The sequence below is a fragment of the Lampetra fluviatilis genome, chromosome 20 (genome assembly GCF_964198595.1).
Source record: "Lampetra fluviatilis chromosome 20, kcLamFluv1.1, whole genome shotgun sequence".
NCBI lineage: Eukaryota > Metazoa > Chordata > Hyperoartia > Petromyzontiformes > Petromyzontidae > Lampetra > Lampetra fluviatilis.
This window is the reverse complement of record NC_136294.1, coordinates 9,839,379-9,855,632: the sequence shown is the minus strand read 5'-3', so window position 1 is coordinate 9,855,632 and position 16,254 is coordinate 9,839,379. Positions and strand designations below refer to the sequence as shown.

General features: G+C 49.0%; 1 protein-coding gene across 1 annotated transcript in view; it reads left to right on the top strand.

Annotated features, from left to right (window-relative positions):
- LOC144937948 (pre-B-cell leukemia transcription factor 1-like) overlaps positions 1 to 16,254 on the top strand; it is a 230,554-nt gene that overhangs the window by 74,421 nt on the left and 139,879 nt on the right.

The window sequence follows — 16,254 nt, the reverse complement described above, 5'->3', positions numbered from 1 at the left end:
CGAGTCTGACTCGAGTCCAAGTCACATGACTCGAGTCCACACCTCTGCCTACTCTTCCACGCTGGCCGGACCGCCTTGAAAGAGGTGAGAGCACCTACACGTTAACCCACCACTCACGGTAGGCCGTGTTGTGGTGGGGTAAAGTGGTAGGCCGTGTGTATGGTGGGTAGCGGTTGCCAGAGTGATTTACGAAACTCGGCCGTTGTTGCAGCTGCTGCGCCCGGAGGTTTATGCTCGTCGGCCGCTGATGCAGGACCACCTCATTCGACTGCTGAGAATCAGCGAGGCCTTTGTGCATAAATAAATAACCGTTGCTATTACCACAGATATTATGTTTGTACGATTGATAGCCTTTAATTGTAAGTATATTTTCTGGACAAATGTACGGTGGCCGGCTCAGTCCAATCGGTAGGCATTTCCCAACATTACGCCTGCTAACGTGAAAATAATAATAAGAAAAATTCTATCCAATTTAGATTTTTCATAACGTTGGACTTGGCGTCAGTGGGGGGTAAAGTTATTGCAATAATGTCTGCATGGCTAAAGAAGCCTATTATGGTATATATTTTTTTTAAATATGCAGACTGCCCAATTTAATATATCAAATTAACACACGGCCAGGCATACGGCAATTTAAATTTTATCGGAATTATTCTTTCTTATTATGAATTTTTTAAATCTTTTTCCGATTCTTTATTTAAAAAAAAAACCCTCCGCGCGGTCTCTCAGAATGCGCGCACGCGTTCACGCCGCCACTATCCGCCGCCGAGAGCGTCCCGCTTAAAAATGTGAAAATTGAGTTTACGGGAAAAACCCAATCTCGTCTCCTCTCACATTGCCCTCCACCCCACACTCGGTGGCGGCGACAAAAAATAATTAAACCTATTAACGCATGCCTGGTCAGTACTAATAAGAACACGATAATTAATAGTCTACAAAAAGGCTGCCACCAAATTGTGCGCTTGGAAAAAAAAGGGAGACATTTTAAATCCGTTTCGTAATGAGGTTTTCTTTTTCTTCTTCACACAGAAAAAAAAAAGCATCGTCAGCTTTTTGAATTTCGTGGTCGGGGGTGTTTTTTGTTTGACGATTTTGTTGTTGCTATTGCACCCAGTGAACGTACGTCGTCGCGCACACGACATCGCGTGCGGCGACGGCGACTTTCACCCTCAAGTCAAGTGATACGGATTTTGCGAGCGATGCTTTAAACCAAGGACGCAAAATAAATATTTAGCGGATTTGTCTTTTTGTGTGCTCCCGTGTCGCGGACGTGAAATTGACACGATGAGCTGATGTGGTTGATGCGGTTGATGCCCGAAGTGGTTGATGCCACATTGATGTGGTTGATGCCACATCGGTTGACGCCACATCGATATGGTAACATCAGTTGACGTCACATCGATGTGGTTGACGCCCGGAAACGGAGTGGGCGTCTTTGCAATCCTTATTGCTCAGCTGGCATGGCAGCCAATTTAAATGACTTAATAGAAAACATTTCTATTTGTATACACACACATATATATATAACAAAACCAATACGATTGCATTTGACTTGATGTGTAAAATAGGGTCGGGGAAGTTGAAAGATTTAAAAAACGGTCAAGCAGCAAAAAAATGGGAATAATCACAGCAGCATATGAAGCGTTAAGGAATAAAGTGTGCCACGTCATAGGTAATTCATCACATTAATGTATGGGTACTGCTAAGGTTTAATATTGGCTTTCCCCCCCCCCCCCCCCGTTTCTTTTCCTTCTCTTTTCATGTGGAAAACACAGTCGTCTTTACTTACGCTATCCGCTGTAGCCACTGCCTTAGCAGAAATCCGTGTAAAAGTGGCGTACGCGCAGTTAGTGGTGCCCAACAATTCGGTGGACGACGATTCGCGCGCCGATATGCGAGCTGCGCGCGTGGGCACGGTGGCGGAGCGGTCGGCACGCTTCGCAAAGCAACCGAAGTTTGATTTGCCGGTAACGTTCACCGCGGCTCGGTAGTGGTATCGGTACCCATCCTGGGCCTCTCCTAGGTCGATTCGGCCTTAAATGAGTACCTGGCGCAGAAACGTAAGCGTCGTTGAACGGGCGGACGAAGGCATCAAGGCGTGCGCGGTGCCGGCCAGTCCATTCTGACACCTGAGCTTTGTAGCTCATCGGATTTCTCCAGTAATTAATACACATTTTGACTCATGATTCTGATCTCCCTCTTCTGCCGCGTGAGGCTTGATAGATCAAAAAACACTCGGCACGTGCTCATTTAGCGTGCGTGTCTGGGTAGCGCTGGCGCAACTGTTAGTGTCGTGCGCTGCGAACTTGCCAACCTGAGTTCAAGTCCTGCTCACAGCCTCACATCGGCGACGATTATCTGAACCGGTCCTGGGCCTCCCCCTAGGTCAACTCAGCCCCAAACGAGTACCTGGTGCAGTGTGTAAACGTCGCCACTGGGGAGACAAAGGCGGTCGGGCGTGGTGCTGGGCCACTCACCACCCCCTCGTGTGCCGTGCCGGCCTTCATAGGTGTTACTCGCTAACAGCACTTGCCCCAACAGTCTGTTAAAGGCTGTACGGGGGATTGTGTCTGCGTGATATTCCGAGACACATAACGAGCGATGCCACAAAATGGCACCCTGCCTCCCAAGATAAATCTGTAAAAATACTTGAGCCAGCTTCGCGAAAGCGAAATAAGTGTCCGATTTATTTACTTACTCTAGTGGAAAGTTTATGAGAAGCTTTCAAAACACACGAAAGTGGTTTTTGTTGTTGTTGTTGCTATATCTGCTCAATAAACATGGATCGTCGGGCCAACGGTTCCAACCACATCCCAACGTTGGCTCAATGTTGGCTGAACGTTGGCATGTTTACTGGGATGTCTCGGGCAGGTTTAACTGGCACATATTTTGGTCATGCCTTGGCATGCATGAGTGCATGAGAGTGAATTTTGGTGTTTGCTTGAGTGCACGTGTGTGTGTGCGCACGCTGTACTTATGCGTGTGTGTCTTTGTCTTTGCACACCGCGCCGCGCTACGAACCTGGCCACCCGAGTTCGATTCCCACTCATGGCCAACACCAGTGACGATTATCTGAACCGGTCTTGGGCTTCCCCTAGGTCGACTAAGCCTCAAATGAGTACCTGGTGCGGTGTGTAAACATCGCCACTGGGGAGACAAAGGCGGTCGGGCGTGGTGCTGGCCACCCCCTCGTGTACCGTTCCCGCCTTCATAGGGGCTTGCTAACAACACTTGCCCCTACAATCTGTTTTGGCTATGGGGGGATCTTTGTCTTTTGTGCGTGTGTGTAGGTGCGCGTGTGTGTAGGTGTGTGTGTGTAGGTGCTTGTCTGTGCGTGCGTGTGTGCGTGTGTTGCTGGAGATGTTCTGGCTCCGCGCCACGAGCGATTAGGAGGGGAGTGGGGAGGGTTGAGTAGCGGAGGCTAAGCGAAAAAAAATCTCCCGGCCGTGCTTAATTGTTTTTACAGGATATGTAAATTATGCAAATGAGCCCGTTATGAATATCGGGCATAATGAGAAGGCGCCCGCTATAATAATTTAGCGGGTTAATTGCTAAAAAAAAAAAACCTCTAATTGTACGTCTGACTTCGTTAATTGATCGTGACGAGAAGGCGCGCGGGGGGGGGGGTGTACTGGGCGCTCCTGAGCCCGCGTTCTGTCCTGTTGCTCGTTCGTTTTATTCCTTATCGTTGTCCCGCGATATCGTCGGTAATGTTTGCGTTTTCTTTTTTCTTGATCCTTCCTGCCGGGCGATTGGTGGCCTGCCGTCAGCCCTGCACAGCCGCTAGAGGCCACGATACAAATGTAAACAACAACGACAAATTAATTGATACGTGACCCCCACCCTCACCGCCGAATGAGGGGAGAATCGTCACACCCTCAACTTTTTTGAATATAAAATTGAGCCCAAAATATAAATCTCAATTTACCACTATGCACATGAATAAGATAAATACGAAGACGCAGGTGTAGGTCATGGGTAAAGTATCATCGTCATTGCCAACACAATCGTGCAGTCAAGGAAGTGTCACCTATCTCCAGCTTTGGTCTTGAGCCCTGTGGCAACACTTAATTCCATACTCCCATGGTGACTCTCCGACACGCGCAACGAGCGGGGGTCCTGCAGTGCGCAAGTTCAAATCCCAGTTTGGCGGTGGTGGGTGGGGGAGGTCGTCTCAGCCCGTCGTCAATTTTCTGAATGAAACGAAATAACGTGGTAGCGCGTGTTGGCAGCGGCGCATGATCATAGATAGCAAAAGCCCAACGCACCCGTCAATAACACCGTGCGGCCATAGTCGATTCGGGCAATGGTCCTTCGTTGAAAGCGCAGCATCTTTTGGAGGTTGATAAAAGCAGAGTACCACTTTGTGCAGCGTCACCATGGGAACGTGGAATTGTTGCCGTTGGCTCGAGACCAAAGCTGGGGGGAGGCAGCACTCTGCGGCACGATTGGGCTGGCAGACAATGACGCTTCACGCACAAGAGTTACACGCTCATCGTAACATTTTTACACGCGCATAGGATTCGCGTAGGTTTTTTTTGCAAAACGATGTGAAGTATCAACCTAGAGGTGTGGCTCTTCTCACACGTGGGAGGAAACCGGAGCACCCGGAGAAAACCCAGGCGTGCGAGGGGGCAACACTCGATCCCCGCGCAGATGGAAAAGGTGGGAGTGCACATCTGTAGTACCGCCTCCTCCTCCTGGCAGGCAATGGTATGGCACCTCCCGGACGCCCGCGGGAAGGGAATTTCACAAGACTTTGTCGCACGAGCCTCAGTGCCTGCAGTGGCGTCGGCGACACACGCCGTATTAAAATAAAAAAATAGGAATGCAGACAATATACGTCTCCGACATATATCTGCCTCTCCGCATGAAGAATAAAAGTACTTCTCGCGCGACGCATCGGCCCCGCGGCCTTCTCGGGAGCGTGCAAGCTGTGCGGCGTCGATTTGGTGCGAGCGACCCCTGAGCCGGGTTCGACGCGCGAGTGTCTCGTCAGCGGAGCCTGTGCTGACGAACTTGCCGGGTGTTACAGGCAAGGGAGACCCTCTCTTGAAGACACGGGCCTTCGTTGGACGCAAAATCATATTAAATGTGAGCGTCGTTGTGCGGAATGTACATACGACGAGGGATCAGCGGGCATCGCATCGAGATTTGAGAGAATCTCAGATGTTCGGCAGCATCTCACGTGCAATGGTTTTGAGCTTTTCTAGGTTTTTGTGCCGGCGAAGATTACAAAATATAATTTGGCAAACCCGTTGTCTTTCACGTTGCACTGCAGTTCAACCACACAGTTTCCGTCCGCTGTCTTTGTTATAATTAATGAATAAATCGATGACACCTTTAATGGACACCCTGCACCAAAAACACACACACACACACCCACCCATTCACTTATATGTCGGACCCTACTGATGTAAGTATAACAGGGCTCGGAGTAATAGGACTTGTAATTACACTTCCAATGAGCGCTGCAATTGGCACATTAACCTCAATTAATATGCAATTGCATTTTGACCAAATGTATATCACACAAAGTAATTACGGTACCCGTAATTTTTTTTTGCCCTGCACCCCCAGCCCAGTACCCCGCTCTGAATGTGAGACGCCACTGACAATGCATCATTGTAATTGTACCGTTTAATTTTTTAAACGCTTTGTGCACTTGGATATGTGTGTGTGCGTGCGTGTATGATCCGGCTGGGTGGTGCTCGGGGTTCGTGTTTGGTTCATAGTTGGGAGGGTTGGGGGAGCTCAAGTCGCCATTGATAGTCGAATGCGACGCAGCTCATCATAATTTTTTAGCGGTCAATAAAATTGGTACCGGTTTGTGCCAAGTTGACTCTGGTTGTGTAATGGAGTCTCCGGTCGTTGGCATAGGAACGTGGAATTTACACCATCGTTTTAGAGCAACCAGTGACCACACACATCCAACGTTCATTTGAGTATGTATGCACTTTGACCTTTGCTGTGGGGTTTATTAACTGTATAACTGTGACCTTTTAAAGCACGGTGCAGTAACAGTGTATGTATGTGTGCACGTGCAATGATTGGAGTACTTGCAGCGCTAATTGCAGTGAGCTAACATTTCACTCCGACCGCAAGTCGATCAAGCATCGGGATTCGGTTCTATTCGGTGCATGCAGAATCTATCGTGGTATTAATCTATTGGGGAGGGGAATATCTGAACCGATCCTGGGCGTCCCCTAAGCCGACTCATCCATAAATGAGTACCGGGTGCAACGTGTAATCGTCAGCACTGGGGAGACAAAGGCGGCTGGGCCTGGTGCTGGCCACCACTAAATCCCTCGTGTGCCGTACTGGCCAGCACTTGCCCCAACAGTCTGTTGAAGCCATACTGGGGATCTGTGTGTGTGTGTGCGCGTGCTTGTTTGATTGTGTGCGTGCGTGTTTACAGAAAGTGCCGTTAATAATGCATGCAAATTGCGGCACGGCTCCGAAATTGATAAATCACAAGAGCCGTTATTTATTTAAGGATTTAGATTCCAGAAGACAGGACGGAGATATGTTAATTTCTCTGCCATATATACTCACCATATATTTTAATTTCTGTTATTTCTAATGTCTTGAGTTATTCTACAGGACAATTTAGCATTGTTAAAGAAAAAGAAAAATATCTAGGCACAACATTTATCAGAGAACTCCAAAACCAGTTTGTTTTAGTAGCAATGACATTTTTTTTTTCTCGGTGAAAAACTAAAATACATTTAACAAAAATCCCAGTGTTGGGCAGCTGTCAAACACCGTCCACCTTGCCTCTTCCACCAACACAATCTCAACCACCTTGGCCACACACCCTCTCTTCACCCGTCATCCACCGTTTCCCAAACAGTGCCACCAATATCAGTTGCCCCATTACTGGCATAAATCCTGCTCGGGACTTTCCCGAGGCTTTAGACTTTTCAAATTTGTTCCGGTTTTGTTACCAAAACTGTAACAAATTTCTTTCAAACCTGAATTCTTTTTTCATTTTTCAGAAAAATATTTGTGGGCTCTCAACAAAAAAAAAAGAAAGCAATTTTGTATTGTGTCGCCCTTATCGTTGGACCCAATCATTCCACTCACTCGCCGTAGAGATATGGACTGTGTGCCTTTTGAGAGAGAGGGGAGAGAGGGAGGCAAGTGATCGTGAGCAGGGAGGGGGGGGTGCAGTACATGAGACGAGGGTGGATTATTTTCCTAATTAAACCGGGGTTGCATTCTGCTAGCTCAGTCGGACAGCTGTCGCCCGAGGCACGGGGAGCCGAGAGAAAAAAGCCTGGCTGAGCTGCGATTTCAGGAATAATTATTTATATATATATAAAAAATTGTCAGCGGACAACAAATGCCCGCGCGTGTACGGATTTAATTCCAAATGCTAATATTGACAGCGCTTGATTTCAACTGGAGTTGTCCGAGGCTCAACTCTGGAAAATATATTTCTCACCTTCCCGACATGCTGGTGTCAGGAGGGGTTAGGGGGAGGGGGGGTGGCTGGGGGGCCCACTAAATATTTCAATATTCCATGAGAATTTTAGCTCTCAATATATTGCACCCTTCCGTTTTGTTTGTTTTCCTTTAAGACGTTTCAGCCGGACAAGAAAATCACAACCGGAGCCATTTATAAAGCAGGGTTTGTGTGTGTGTTTTTAAGGCTCATATTGAAACACGGCGCTGCTGCTGCCTTCATTGAGATTAAAGGGAAATGACTTTGAAAACCACTTCTGTAAGAAAAAATCACCGAAAACTTTTGAAAAATGAAAGGGTTTTGAGCCAAAAAAAACCCCCCTACTTATTTATCCACTGCCTGCTGCCACTGCCAACTCAGCGAATGTGGAGGGGGGGAGAAAAATCTCAAGCTCTGCTTTTCACACAGGTGTTCATTTGACCAGCACATCCCGTTAAATATTTTAACGGCGCGACGGCTTCCATGGGGAGAGGCTGGGGGGGGGTGGTAGGCTTTGCAGGCGCGGTCGCGACAGGATACATACAGCCTCACGAAATTCCCGTTTTGTCCATTAGCAGGCAAAGTGTTGCTATTTATATCTTTGCGTGCCTAGGTTCACGTGACGTTGCCTTTCGTGCGAGCGAGTGGGTGAGAGGTCGGGCGCAAGCGATGGGAGTTGGTGATTCGGGGGGGGGTAGCTGAATGGACATCTCTAGACGCACCGTCGGTCGCGGAAGTACGTATGTTGAACTTCTTTCGCTTTGTACGTAGACAACCAGGCTAATCGGAGGTACGGGCGAAGGATGAAAACACTAAACGCAAAAAGCAGTTAGAAGGAAATGAGTTTGTCAATCTATAATTTAAAATAACTCCAGTAACTTTATTATTTTGGAACGAAGAGCGTTCCAGACGGCCGCAGAAACACATCTGAAAGCAGCACGTGTTTGGGTTGACCGTCTTTGTTCGATGGTTAGCCAAAAGTTGCGGTTGCGCGCATTTGGCACCCATGGGTGGTGGCAAATATTTCGGGTTTCCAGGTTCTGTATTGTGGAGGATATGTGCCAACGTATTCATACGGTTGCTGCAAAAGTTCACTATTATATGGCGATTTAAAGATGTTGGTACATCTCAAGTTTGCAGCCGCAATGCGGTACCAAACAAGTAAAATATTTGGTCTTGGCCCCATGAAAATATTCCGCCATTTAAGGGCTGCTGGGCCAAGTGCTGTTCGGGAGCACCGTTTAAGTCCGGCATGGAACGCGGTGGGGGGGGGGGTCTCTCCAGTGCTGTTGCCTACTCGTGGCAAATGCCATTTAAGGCTGAGTTGACCTAGCAGAGGCTTAGGATACGTTCGGAAAGCCCTTGCCAATGAGGTACAGGGGTTTGGTTTTTAACCGAGGTTGGCAGATTGTAGCCTGGTGCATGATGCATCACAACTCAATACACACATGCACACACACGTGCACACACACATGGACACAGATACCCCGTTTAGCCTACACAGGCTACACAGTCTGTTGGAGCACTTATGAAGGCCGGCACGACATATGAGGGATTCGTGTGGCCAGAATCACACTCCCAGTGGTGATTTTTCCAAACCACACCAGGTACTCATTTGAGGCTGAGTCGACCTAGGGGAAGCCCAGCACTGGTTCAAATCATCGTCACTGATGTTGGCCATGAGCGGGATTTGAACTCATGTCGAAGGGTTTCGTAGCGCAGCGTGCTAACCACTACTGCTCGCTTACCAACACACGTACACACCACACAACAACAAGAACAACAAGAACCGCCGTTCACCAGTGACATCACCAGAGTGCTTGTGCCATGCTAGGTGCACACACACACACCACCACACACAACACACACACCACACACACCACCCACACACGTAGGCAGAAGAAGCACGGCAAACTATTGCAATGGGTCACATAAAGATTGTTTCCAAAACGTTATTCATTACAGCATTTAATTTCAGTAATATGTTATACAAATCTAGCCCTAGCAATTTTGGTATAATATACATTCATATTATAAAACTTCTTTGTAAAATAAGGGATTTTTTTTATTACATTGTTACTGTATCTTTGCCTTATAAACTAGATGTTTTACATTAAATAATACAATATCAGTATCCAGACGATTGCAACTCTATATAAATTATAGGCAAATGTGCACCCACAAGCGTCTATCACATGTACATACGCTGCACGTGAAATCAAAGATTTTCTGAAGCGCAAAAATGTAACACTGCTGTTAGGGAAAGAGAAAAAAAAGAGAGAAAAACATGTATTTAAATGTTAAAAAGTTTAGAACTTATGTCTAACACGTGTACATTTAAAAAACAACTGAGCTATATCAGAGAACACTAAAAAAACATAACTTTAATGCCATTAGATTACATAACGGCAGGGATTTCATGGGCTCTGAACACTTATCTCACAATTATAAGCTTGTGAGTTCAAAGGTCGCGTACCTGGCCGTCACGTGTCCACTCCGACCAACCAGCCGCCCACTCCCAGTTCAGTATTTGCGCGTGGCGTTGGCGATCGTTTGCTATAGACATTCACATCTCTGATATTTTCACAAACGGTCATGCGTTCTTAATCTCCCGTTCGGTCAAGTATTTTCCCGTGTTTAAAGATAGTTTCTCGTGTTTAAAGATATTTTGCTCTTTGTTGCCATTCTGTAACCAATCGGTGCACGGTGGCGTCACTTGTCATTTTCAATCGAGGTTAACACTCGTGACCTGATGAAAAATAAGACGAGGCCTTTTCGAGCAATAAAGCAAGGGATGTTAAGATGTTCACCCACCAAATAGAAACCGTTTGCAAGGCATCAAGTCTGCATTGACCACGCGCAGTACTTGTGGCAAAACATGCAAACAAAACATGCTCTGATAATAGATGGGCATTGTCCTTGAAACTACGACCAGAGACAGCCTTCTTTATGGCCTTGTCTCAACCGGTGTTAGGCCAGAGAACGACACCAAAAGGCGAACAGCACAAAGGCAATGCACGTACAGGAACACGTATAGCTCAGGCCGAGCAGTTGTATCAATGGGATACCTTTTGTGCCGGTATCCAACATGATAAAATAAGAAATAGGTTTTACCCTTTCGGGCAATAAAACAGGGGGTGTTACGATGTTCAATCACCAAATAGATGCCGCGGTTCCCAGCGAATTGGTCGTTGTGCTACTCCCACAAATGATAGCGCTGCCAGTTTAAAATCCTGCTTATACGGCCACTCGGCGTGTCACCCCCTCGCCCCCCTGAGGTCAATAAAATTACTCACTTTCTGGAACGTCAATGGATGCCCTCCTTTGGAGATGCCCGTCTCCACCATGACAATGTGGCATTTTCATTGCGGGGGTTAGGTGGGCTGCCAATGGAGATAATTGCTATTTAAAGCTTTCGTGACTGCAGGGATTCATCTTCTTGGTTCTTTCGGTAAAGTCACGTAGAAGGAAAATAATAAAATAAGGCTCTGCCTTCTCGACAGACCTGTTCTCCACCTGAAGACGGCTGCTTGTGTTGTGGCCGAAACGTCGTGAGAATTATTTTATAATGTTTTATTTTTATTATTTTATTATTTTCCTTCTACGTGACTTTACCGAAAGAACCAAGAAGAGACAATTGCTGTGCTGGTGGGCACTTGAGCAGAGAGGCAGTTAAACCGACTTAGTGGGCACACTTTGCCATCTGACCGCATTCGCGTCCTCGTAAAGCAAACATATATATTAAAAAAAGATAATACTTCAGTATTCCCCAGTCAATAAGTCTTCTGTGTTTTTTTTTGTTATTCCACTCTTCGGCCACCCCATCCACCGGCCCCCCCTCCCCCCTTGGCATTATAGCTTCAGTGCACGGGCACACGATGCAATGACGTGCCAATGAGGAATCGCGAGCGGCAAAGTGATGAAAGTTTAATCGGTAAAAAAATATTTCTGTAATAGCGTCTCATTGTTGTTAAGTGCTTTTATCACTCGGAGTGAGTCCAGTGCTCGTACCCCCCCCCTACCCTTCAGCCAAGTGAGAGTTGTACGACATCTCACAAATACAATCGCACAGCTGTGTGTTGGCGCTTGCTTACAGCCCCGCAGAGCCAGTGGTGGACAGTCCACATTCCTATGGCAGGGATGAGTCTCTCCGTGGGATCAACCACTGTTGATTCCAACCCACAAAGCGTTATCTATTATATCGACCCCCTCCCCCCCGAGTGATGATGGGCTGAGTCAACCCTCTTAGCCAGGAGTTGAACTCGCGACCTTTACGATTGCGAGCTGCTCGTGCTACCGTTGAGCCGCCCGGCCGGATATTGTTTTGTATTAGTTACAAAACTTTACTTCATCACGTTGCTTATTTATATATTTGGGGAGGGGCACACTTGAAACATTGGTGATGTTGACTCCTTGTGGCCACAGACAGGAGCCCGGGGAACGGATGTTATATTTTGGTCGTCTTAAGTGGGCTGCTAATGGAGTCTGCTCATTAAAATTTCTCAGTGCGTGTGTTTGTGCACGTGCATGTGTGTGTGTGTATGCGTGTTGAACTTCTTTCGCACCCTACGTAGCCAACCGTGCTAATCACAAAAAGCAGTTTTGGGATGATGGGCCAAGTCTCAACCCTCCAGGGAATGGCGTGGGGAGGGCCGGCACAAATGGTTAGCGCAGCGCGCTCTGAACCCGGCGACCCGAATTCGATGCCCGTGCACGGCCAACGCCAGTGATGAATATCGGAACCTGTCCTGGGCCTCCCCTAAATCGACTCAACCTTCAACGAGTACCTGGTGCGTCGCCACTCGGGAGACAATGACAGCCAGGCGTGGTGCTTCTCGCGAACAACACTTTCCCCGACAGTCTGTTCAAGAGCGGTGCTGCGATGGTGTGTCTCTTTGCCATTTAAAACAATCGCATGAAATGAGGTCACAAGATAACATCAACGTTAAAACTCCTCAAGAAAATGTTGACCCTTCGTCGGGATTTGAACTTGTACCCTTCCCGACCGATAGCTGTGGCGAGCTGACCATTGCACCACCCAGCCAAATCGTATTCCGAGACTTGCTCCTCCGTTACGGTCTCCTTTCGGGAAGTTAAATATGACGTGGCAAATATCCCGTGTTCTGAGAATACACATATATGTAAATAAGCAAACACTCAACACGTTAATCAATAACACTGCCTTAAAAGTATAAAAAAAATATATTAAATGTATATTTAATGTTTACTTTTATTTCGAGATTCAAAATGAACTGCGCAAAGCCCAGCACAAATCTGCATCAACCGAACTCTTAAAAGAATAAAAACGAATTCGTACAATATCCTCGTCCGATGCTATCACCTCCCATAAAAGTGACATTTCGCCAATCGTCAAGCATCTGGGGCGCTTACCGCGAAGCGGCTGCCGTGCACGACGCCGCCTAAACAAGACGCCGCGCCGCCCCTGCCGGCAGCGGTGAGCCGCGGTGCGCGTCGAGTCGCGGTGGCACCGCAGGAGCTTTGATTGCGGGGCACCTCGCTCGCTGGCAAGCGGAGCGTCTTCGTTGCACGGCCCACGGTAATGAATTCCTCTCAAGTCAATTTGCATGGCGGCTATAAATAGAGCAACAACGCCGGGCGTGCGTGCGTCCGTGAGGGTGCGGGCGTTTGTGCGTGGGGAGCGGTAGTGCATGTGTTTGTGCACATGCGCGTGTGTGCGTGGGGAGCGGTAGTGTCGCGGTTGGCGTGCTTCGCTGTGAATCCCGGTGCACCCAGAGTTCGATTCCCGCTCACAGCCAACACCAGTGACGATTATTATCTGACCTGGACCTGATCCTCCCCTTGGCCGATTCAGCCTCAGTCGGATACCTACAGTGCGGTGTGTAAACATTTCCACTCGGGAGACAAAGGCGGCCGGGCGTGGTGCTGCCCACCCAACCCCCTCTTGTGCCGTGTCGGCCTTCATAGGTGCTCGCGAACGGCACTTGCCCCAAAAAGTATGTTAAGGCTATACGGGGGATCTTTGTCTTGTGAGAGGGAGGGGAGTAGTGGCTCACACTACCTAGGGAAACACACACACACATATATATGGGGGGTATACCACATGTGCCCCCTGCAGACCGCGTTCCTGTTTAAAAAAAAACTACTTGCTGTACTGCCATCACATCAATGCCACTAATAACTGCTTGGTTTAAATCGCAGCACAGATGTGTTCTAACTCGCAATCAGCCATCTCGCTTATGCACGGTACAAGATGGCTCAATCTATAGTCCTTGCCACGTGAATGAGGAATTTCCAGCACTGACTTGGCGCTGCCAATGACGATGATTACCCCCCCGCCCCGCCGTGTTCGATCGAGCGGAGAAGGGGGACGCCTTGCGCTCGATCTTGAAGGCAACGCCGCTCGGCTCTGTCGCTGAACCCACTTTCACCTTTCTTGGAGATCATCAGCCAGCACCGAACTGTGGGTTTTTGCTCCCCCCCCCCCCTGCCTCCCCCCCTGCTTCGTGTGCCTGTTGCGTACGACAGCCACGCCGACGTAACCACCCACCCGCCCCCCTTCCCCTGCTAAGGTGGTCCCAGACGAACGTTTCTCCCTCCCGCGATCGCAAGCAGCGCCCCAGTGCCGGCTGTCTCATTACCCTTCACTCTTCATCGCTCCGCACCATCCATCATTTCCCACGACGTCCCCCGAATCTCCTGTGATATTTTTTTCATACGTGTGCACGTGTCTGCGTGCGCGTGTCTGCGTGCGCGTGTCTGCGTGCGTGTCGCGTTGGGGTGTGTAGCGTGCGGCGGCGCGCCGCGATTCCGGCCGACACGAGTTCGATTCGTGCGCCTGGTGTACGCCACAAGAGGCGTGGTGGCATTTGGCATGTGTCTTTCGGTGCCCTAGGTCGACGCAGCCTCAAATGAGTGCCTGGTGCGGTGTGTAAAAACATCGCCACTGGGGAGACAAAGGCGGCCGTGCGTGGTGCTGGCCACCCACGCCCTCGTGTGCCGTGCCGGCCTTCATAGGTGCTCGCTAACAGCACTTGCCCCAACAGTCTGTGAAGGCTATGCGGGTGATCTTTGTCTCGTTGTGAGCTCCTGCACATGCCTGTTCGTCACCGTGCACCGGTCCGGCCTGGCCACGAGCTCATAATGTGCCACGGTGCATCGTTGTCCGTGCTGTAAAGTCGCTTTTTTAACCTACCTCTTTAACCGTAAAAAGAAAAATCACCACATTCGTAAATCGCTCTGTGGCCTTAAAAGGAGAAATATATAATAGGTGACGCAGGGCCATTGCCTGAAACGTTGCCTGCTGCATAACAACTGCACGACAGCCCCCCCCCCCCCCACACACACATCTGTATATCTAAATCAGCTCGAGCAATGCTGTAAATCACGTGACTTCTGTGTGACCACACCAGTTCTGAAACTCTCTTTCCCCTCTCACCACCGCCCCCTCTGAAAACGCACGCCTCTCCTCCGTGCAGCAGCGTCGAGGTCTCTTTCCTCCCTCTCCTCATCGCTACGGACGCTCTTTGCTCCCATTTTTTTCTTTCGCTCCCCTTCCATCATTTTCCTTCCTGCTCTCTCTTCCTTTTTCCACCCTTTTTATTTTCCCCGCACATTGCTTCCTTGACACCACTCCCTCCCCGACCGCACTCCCCGTACCCGCGGAATGCCGCGGGTACAAAAGTCGCCCGTGCGAACGAATGTTGAAGCACGCTCGAGACGGATGTCCGTATGGCGCGCGGTATCGTCCACGCTGTAGCGGGGCATACCGATTTGCGCGTTCAAATTCAGGTCGGCGATCGGGTGAATCCCATCGTCGCTCGATGGTTTGTCAAGTCTGTATCGCTTTGCGAGAGAGGCCCACGGCTGGTCGTCCTGTAGAGAGACCGGCCCACCTGCCATGGGAATGTGGAATTTACGCCACTGGCTCAGGATCGCCGACAAAGTTGAGCAGTGCCCAACGCTAATTGAAGGTGGGGCGGGGGGAACGTGGGGGGGGCGGAGGGGGTCACACTTTGACTTTTTAAATATGCCCCGAGAAATGTCGATCGCTTAAATCTCTCAGCAGAGATCAAATGTTCCCATTACCGAGGTTTCAACTTTAGACCGAGATTGAGCTTTCCAGAATGTTAATACCGTGATAAAGGAGGCCATTCCTTAAGGGAAATACATTTATTTTATTTAAAGACATATATTAATTATAACATCAGATTATAATTAATTGCTGTGTAAGCTGTTTAACTGGCAGGCTTGTGTTAATCATAGTGCAGCAGCGATTAAGGCGAGCGGACTGGGTTTTTTTTTTAACCTCCGCGTGGAGCACGACTGGCCACGTGCAGTGTTGTTGTGTACGTGTGCGCGTGTGACAGGCCACGTGCAGCGGTACGTACGTTTGTATCCGTGTGCGTACGTGCGTGTGTGTGGTAGTGTAGCGGTTTAGCGCGCTGCGCTACGAACCTGGCCACCCTCGTTTGATTCCCGCTCATGGCCAACACCGGTGATGATTATCTAAACCGGTCCTGGGCCTCCCCTAGGTCGACTCAGCCTCAAATGAGTAGCTGGCACGGTGTGTAGTAAACACCGCCACTGGGGAGACAAAGGCGGCCGGGCGTGGTGTTGGCCACCCACCCCCTCGTGTGCCGTGCCGGCCTTCATAGGTGCTCGCTAACAGCACTTGCCCCAACAAGTCTGTTAAGGCTATACGGGGGATCTTTATCTTTTTTGTGTGTGTGTGGGACATGAGTGATTCGCTCGTCGTTCTTCTTGCGTTCGAAATGAGTGCTGGGGATCGCCGTCGTCTTTCCTGAAACGCACGCGTCTCGCACACT